A 7,708-nucleotide genomic window follows, 5' to 3' on the forward strand; every position below is an offset into this window, starting at 1 on the left:
ACTCAAAAAAAAAAAAAACAATTAAGAGGTAAAATTAAAATACTCATAGTCATAATGGAGATGATATCATAGTTGTTGTAATGAAAGTTTAAGAGAGGTTTGGGTAGTGTACATGGGAGAATAGAAGAGGAAGTATTGGAAATAAATAACTTCTGAATAGCTTCTTTATGTTCTATGTAGCAATGATTAGCTGCCACTGAGTCTCCACATTTGGCTTCTTTTTTTAATTATAAATTTTCTGATGATAAAATAAGGATGCAAGAAGAAAAATATGTCAAGTAATCACTAACTTAATTCATCTTTAGTTGTATATAATTATATAGATGTATATATATATATATATACTTTTTTGAATTCTCAAGACAGTTCCATATAATATGTACTATTTCTCTCGATGACTGTATTTTCTCTAAGCTCTCACTTATCTCATTGCTACTATTTCCCTCTCTGATTTATTTAAAAGGTGTTAAGGATTATAAATTTGCTGTTATATACCTATGATACTGTTCTATATCTGCAAACCTATGATAGAATCAAGACTGGGAATCTAGGGAGAGATTAGTGGAGGACAGAGTAATAAAGGAAATTGAAGAGTAGTAAAAAAAAATTGATGTCAGAAATCATAGGAAAGATAAACCGCTCATTTCTTTACTCTGTGGTTGTGTTTCAGAACTCACCCATGGTCCCTTTTTTCCCCTATCCCTTGAATTGATCAATATCAATCCCCACCCACCCACCTCCCACACCACCACCACCACAATACCTCCAGCCCTGCCCATAGATTTATTCAGTACATTTATTAAAAACTATTATACAAAAGTGTTCTTTAAAATTTAAATTCCAAAATTTGAATACAATTACCAGGTGATAGGAAACTCATGTTTTAGAGCCTAAGGAATATAGGGACTCTTTTATGTGAGCATGAAAATAAAAATGGTTGAACCTGAATGGAATTTTAAATTTTCCCCATGCCTCTCACTTTGAAAAATTCCCCTTAATGATTGAATTCAGCTGTGTTAACCTGATTCCTGATTTTTCATCAGTTTACATTTGCCATTCAAGCACTTTAATTTCTCATCCTTCGTTTCACCTTTCTTTACTCAGTGGACACTGAAATATACTTATTTTTGACCCTCAGGGTATTCTGAATAAGTTAAATTTAAATCCTCATCACAAGTCCATGGTTTTCCCAATGAATTAAATTGCCATCAATTCTCATTTACTTCTATCATTAGGGCAATTTTTTTTGTACTAGCTGTATAAAGTATACGATGGGCTTTCTATCAGTGTGACGATCACCAGAGTTATTGGGAAAATTGGCAAGAAAAATAAATGGACAATCTACTGAAAAAAGAAAAAGGCTGTTTAACTACTATAGCTTATCAGTTGTGGCCTAATTAGGTGTCTGAGGATTTAAGATGCAGCATTAGGATTCAAATGACAATGAATTTTTGGTTCTGTAAGTCTCTAAAAACTCTACAAATTCTTTCTCAAACTGTTTCTTAGTTGCTAGTATACCTATTATATCTCATTAATGTATTTCATTCTGATAAAATTTATTTCATTCTGATCATTTCATTTCTAGTTGACTAGAAATCCTGTTTCAAACAGGGCTGCATTATGACTTTCCTGGGCCTTAGATACCTTGCCCTTTGGGTCCCTTACTTTATGAAAAACAAACAAACAAACACACACACAAGCACACACACACACACGGGTATATTTAATATATAATTAACATATATTTAAAATGCATTTTATGATTTTTTTGGTATAAAAAATATTATAGTCCACACTAAGTAAATATTTTCTTCAACCCTAAGAGTTCACTTTCTTCTTTCTGACACTAAAAAAAAAAAAAAATCTTTTTAGGCCCCTAAGTTATCCTGGGTCCTAAAAACTGTTCCTCCTGTATCTAATAAATAAGTTTTGTAGAATTCTGCTGGAAAGCCATCTGGTCCAGGGCTTTTTTTATTTTTGTAGGTAATTTTCTTATGACATAGTCAATTTCCTGGATTGTTATAGGTCTGTTTAGGGTCTCGATTTCTTCTTGTTTCAACTTGGGAAGGTTGTCCTCCATTTCCTTTAGGTTTTCAAGTTTGTTACTATATAAGTGTACATAGTAGTCTTGAATAATCTTTTATGTATTTCTTCACAGTCAGTTGTGACTTGAACTTTTGCATTTCTGATTGTGTTTATTTGGGCTTTTTCTTTCTTTTTCTTGGTCAGTCTAGCTAGGGGACCATCAATCTTGTTTATCCTTTCTAAGAACCAGTTTTTTGTTTCATGGATTTTTTTTTGTATTATCTTTTTGTCTTCTATGTTCTTAATTTGGACTTTTATTTTGGTGATCTGGATTCTTCTGCTGAAGTTAGGGTTTTGGTGGTCTTACTTTTCCAGCTCCCTTCGGTGATTTGTTAGGCTGTTAACTTGTGATCTTTCTGTTTTCTTCGTGTGTGTGTAGAGATATGAATTCCTCTCTTAGTATTGCTTTCATGGCGTCCCAGAGGTTTTGGTAAGAAGTTTCCTCATTTTCATTTGTTTCCAGGTATCTTTTAATCTCTGTTTTAATTTCCATATTGACCCAGGAGTTGCTTAGCATCATGCTGTTTAGTGCTCATGTCTTTGAGGGTTGAGGGGAAGGTTTGTTGGTGTAGATATTTGTTTTTATTCCACTGTGGTCTGGGAAGGTGCATGGCAGGATTTCAACCTTGTGAAATTTGTTTATGCTTGATTTACGGCCAAGGATGTGGTCGGTCTTAGAATATGTTCCATGTGGTGATGAGTAGAATGTATATTCCATGGTTGTTGGGTGGTGTATTCTGTAGGTATCAATTAAGTCATTTGGTCAAGCATCATATTTTCTGGATCTCTGTTGATTTTTTGTCTTGATGACCTGTCTAGGATTGTGAGTAGGGTATTTAAGTCCCCAGCTGTGATAGTGTTAGAGTCAATATCTTTTTTAAGTTTACCTAGATGCTGCTTTATGAAAATTGGTGCTCCTATGTTGGGTGCATAAATGTTTAGGATGGATATTTCTTGTTGATGGAGTGAACCTTTTATCATTATGTAGTGATCTTCCATATCTTTTTAAATTTTTGATAGCTTAAAAGGTATTTTGTCTGATATAAAGATCATGACTCCTGCTTTCTTTTGTGTTCCATTCACCTGAAATTTTGTTTCCCATTCTCTTACTTTGAGTCTGTGAGTGTCCTTTCTGGTGAGATGAGTTTCTTGGAGCAGTATGCTGCTACCTCATGATATTTTATCCATTTTGCCATTCTATGTCTTTTCAGAGACAGCCCACAGACTGGGGAAAAATATTTGCCAGCTGTATGTCTGACAATGGCCTAACATCTAAGATCTACAAGGAATTCAAATGTGCCAAAAAGAAAAAAACCAAACAGCTACGTTACAAAGTGAACAAAAGATATGAATAGATACTTCTCAAAAAAAGACGTATGAGCAGCCAACAGGTACATGAAAAAATGATCAACCTCACTAGTCATCAAAGAGATGCAAATTAAAACTACACTGGGATGCCACCTAACTCCAGTCAGGATGGCTATCATCAATAACTCAACAAGCAACAGATGCTGGAGAGGATGCCGCAGAAAGGGATGGATACTTTTACATTGTTGGTGGAAGTGTAAACTAGTGCAACCTCTGTGGAAAACAGTGTTGTGATTCCTAAAAGATCTAAAAATCAACCTTGACTCTGCATTCTGCCTATTGGGAATATACCTGAAAGAACTCAAATCACTCTACAAAAAAAGATACCTGAACACATATGTTTCACAGCATTGTTCACAGTAGCAAGAACATGGAACCAACCATGCTGCCCATCAAAAGAGGACTGGATTAAAAAAATGTGGAGCATATACACAATGGAATATTATGCAGCCATAAAGAAGGACAAAATCATGAACTTCACAGCAACCCAGATGGACTTAGAGTCTATAATACTGACTGATCTTTCACAGAAACAAAGAACTGAGTATCACATGTTCTCACTCATAAATGGACCTTGAACAATTATTGTAATACTATATAAGAGAATGATTGGCAGTAGCACGAAACTGCCAGGAAAGGTGCAGGGAAGCAGGATTGGTAGTGGGAATCTGCCTGGTGGGGGGGGGGACACCTCATTAACAAGAGTATCTGCATAATGAACATTTGTATACCTAACCCTGAATTGTACCCCACATCTTTAAAACAAAAATAAATAAATAAATAAATAAATAAATAAATAAATAAATAAAAAGTTGATCATGCTCCCAGAAATATCCAAGGCTTTCTCCCAATGTCTGTTAAATCTCTGCTCCAAATATCACTATCTCAGCAGTACCTACCCAGATTACCTTATTTAAAATTACATCTTCCCATTGTCCCTATACTTCAAGTCTTTCTTATTTTGCTTTGTCTTCTTTTCATGTCATATATCAGCCTTTAATATTTCATATATAAATATTTACTTGTTACTTATGTTTGTCTCCACCAACTACAGTGTAAGCACCATGAGGCCACTGATGTGTCCCCACATTCCTGAGTTGGACCTGACATACAGTAGAGTCCATAATTTTATCTTGGATAAAGTAGAAAGAACATTTGTCTTTCATCTTTTTCTTTATGTTTCTTAAAATGTTATTTTATTTTATTTTTGATGGCCCATAAACTAAGAAGTGGGATCAAGGAAGATTTACTATGAGGAATTAAGCTCACATACTTATGGAGGCTGAAAATCCCATGGTAAGTCATCTGAAGCCGGTGACACATAAGAGCCAATGGTATAAGTCTCAGTCTGAAGGCAGGAGAATACAAATGTTCTGGCTCAAGCAATCAGACAGTAGAGCCAGATTCTCCCTTCCTCTGCTATTTGTTCCATTTAGGTCTTCAAAAGTCTGGATGTACCCACTCACACTGAGGAGGGCATGCTGCTTTACTGAATTTTCCAATCCAAATGCTAATCTTATCCAAAATATCCTTACAGACACACCCAGGAATAATGTCTAGCAAAATATCTAAGCACCCTGTGATCCAGACAAGTTAATACATAAAATAAACTATCACACACACCAATGGACACGTATTCTCTGGAGGTAATTTTAAAGAATATATTTTTAAAAATTAACTTTGTGCTTTAAAGACTCAAAAAGTAATAGATATTTCTATATCGATTGTCAGTCTTGCTGCATCTCTTCAAAGTACTCATTATTTCAACTTGTCTCTAAAAGGCCACTATTTCATGATTGCATACGTCTAGTTTATTGGATACTTTAATTAGAATATATCAGGCTCCTTTCAAAACATGTTTAGTGAAATCCAAGCAATAATCACATGGTAATCTTCAGAAATGAGAAGCAAGTGTGAATATTCTCATTCAATGTTATTTTGGTGTGGAGAAAGAAGAGAATATAAGTTACATCTTCTTTGGACCTATTATATGCTTGGAACTATTAGACTCTATATATAAACTCTTGAGTCCTCAAAGTGGTTCTATGAAATAGGCATTAATATTCCCATCTTAAAAATGAGCAAGTAGGTTCAGATTCTATTCTACAACTATATATTTTGCCTGACCGTGCATAATTGTCAAAGATAAACAGTGTATTTTAATCAGTATATTTTGGACTTTAAAGCTTGAGCACTTTCAATTATATCTTGTCACAAAGGGCATTGTAACTCCTATTTTAAAAACTAGAAAGGATCTTGGGGACAATAAGAGGCTGGAAATATGTTGCTAAGTCTAGAACATCCTTGTGTGTAAATGTTAGGTTAAAATCCTAGCACGGCCTCCTAAATATTTATAATATAATCAGACCCAATGGAGAGGTCTGGGATCTGTTGCCATGCAAAAAATGCAAAGAATTGCACAAAAGTTAGTTTGGAAAATATAGTTTATTTAGAAAGTAAGTTAGAGAAAGAGAGAGAACATTCAACTCCCCAATGTAGAGGAGGGGGCCAAAGTTAGGAAAACATGGTGGCTATAACTCAAAAGAGCCACATGGCCACACCAGAGTTTAGCAAAGCAATGGCAAATGGCTGCTTGAGGTTGAATGATTTTAAACCTTCCCTTTGGTATGTGGCAGATCATTGAGGTGATTGCCTGATGATCTGTTTCATGTCATCACAAAAGAGACAGGTAAGCAAGCGCAGATACTGACATCATGGTGATGGACAGCAGGTAGATGGGTGGGTTAGTCACATGATTGTTGCCATGTTGATTGGGTCTGTGTCATGAGGATCATGGAGGACTCATGAGGTTAACTTGTTTCTTATGGCAATACTTGGAATAGAAAAGTGAATTCGTACAAAACAAACTGGAGAGGGTATGGAAAATAATTATCAATAACTACCTATGAGAAACCAGTTTTGTCCTTGATTGAGGACAAGCCAGGTAATGTTAGGAGAATGTGACAGAACTAGGCAGTGTCAAAATGGCTGCTCATTGGGTATATCAACTCCATCTTGGTCCTTTCAATGAGAGGGACTTTGTATCCCCCATTCCTGTAATTAAGAATAACGTAGGTAGTGGATATGGGCTAATGTGACAACTTGATTGGGTATAGTCAGTGGCTTTTTATTTTCTATTAAAAAAAGTCCTTGTTTTTATTTTATCATACCCTTTTGTTCCTATTAATGAGTTATAGCCAAACTAGATATGACTGTGTAGGGGCCAAGGTCCTTGACCCCCTGAAAGTTTGAAAATCACTGTCATGAGGCAAATCAATAGGAGAAAAAGGCATATAAATTTATCCAACGTGTGTACACAAAGCCTTCAGAATGAAGACCCAACCTCTCAATAGGTACAGGTGTGTATATACTGTTTTGAGATTCTATAAAGAATATGGGCTCAGAGCATGGCCTTAAACAAGTGAGGTTTTAGTGACAAGAAGGTTATATGGGAGGGAGAAAGGAAGAGGCTTGGTTAGCAAAGAGGGCCTTGTTATATAGATAAAACTTCACAGGTAGCAGTCCTTAGAGAGAACAAATGGTATATGTTTCTTTTCAGACTCTTAGTTAATTTCTCCTGGATCCAGGAAAGGCCTTCACAGGGAAGTTCTAGTTGCATTAATGGAGATTCTCAATAGATGCAAGCTTTCTCCACAAAGGACAACTTTGCAGGGCCATTTCAGTTTGCTGGCTCTGTGGCAGCCTTTTAAAAAATATTTCCAAGAAATATATTTTGGAGTAAAATAATTTGATTGCCCTCAACTGATATTGGATTTAACTGATTAGGACAAATCTGCTGTTAATCTATTTCTCGTAAGCATATTTATATCACCAACCTCTGACTGGATAACTAATCATCTTATAACGAAACAGACTAGATTATTATGTTTGAATTGCTTACAACTGCTTTCATTGGGACAATTCCAAAGCCAAATGCCAAAACCTGGTCAACGAAAACATCAACTAGAAATAAAAACTTTCCATACCTTAAAAGGGTAATTGTTTCTCTGGAAACTAGTGTAAAAAAAATAGATATAAAAAATCAATTATTTTAACCCATGCAGACAATAAGAGCAAATTCAGTTTTTCTCTGACATAGAAATAACAGCCGGGCTCGGTGGCTCAGCCTGTAATCCCGCGCCTTTGGGAGGCTGAGGTGAGTGGATTGCCTGAGCCCGCAGGTTCGAGACCAGCTTGGGCAGCGAGACCTCATCTCTACAATAAATCAAAAAATCAGCTGGGCGTGGTAGCGCGG

The sequence above is a fragment of the Carlito syrichta genome, unplaced genomic scaffold (assembly GCF_000164805.1).
Source record: "Carlito syrichta isolate Samal-C Ts95f unplaced genomic scaffold, Tarsius_syrichta-2.0.1 Scaffold308823, whole genome shotgun sequence".
In the NCBI taxonomy this organism is placed as follows: Eukaryota; Metazoa; Chordata; class Mammalia; order Primates; family Tarsiidae; genus Carlito; species Carlito syrichta.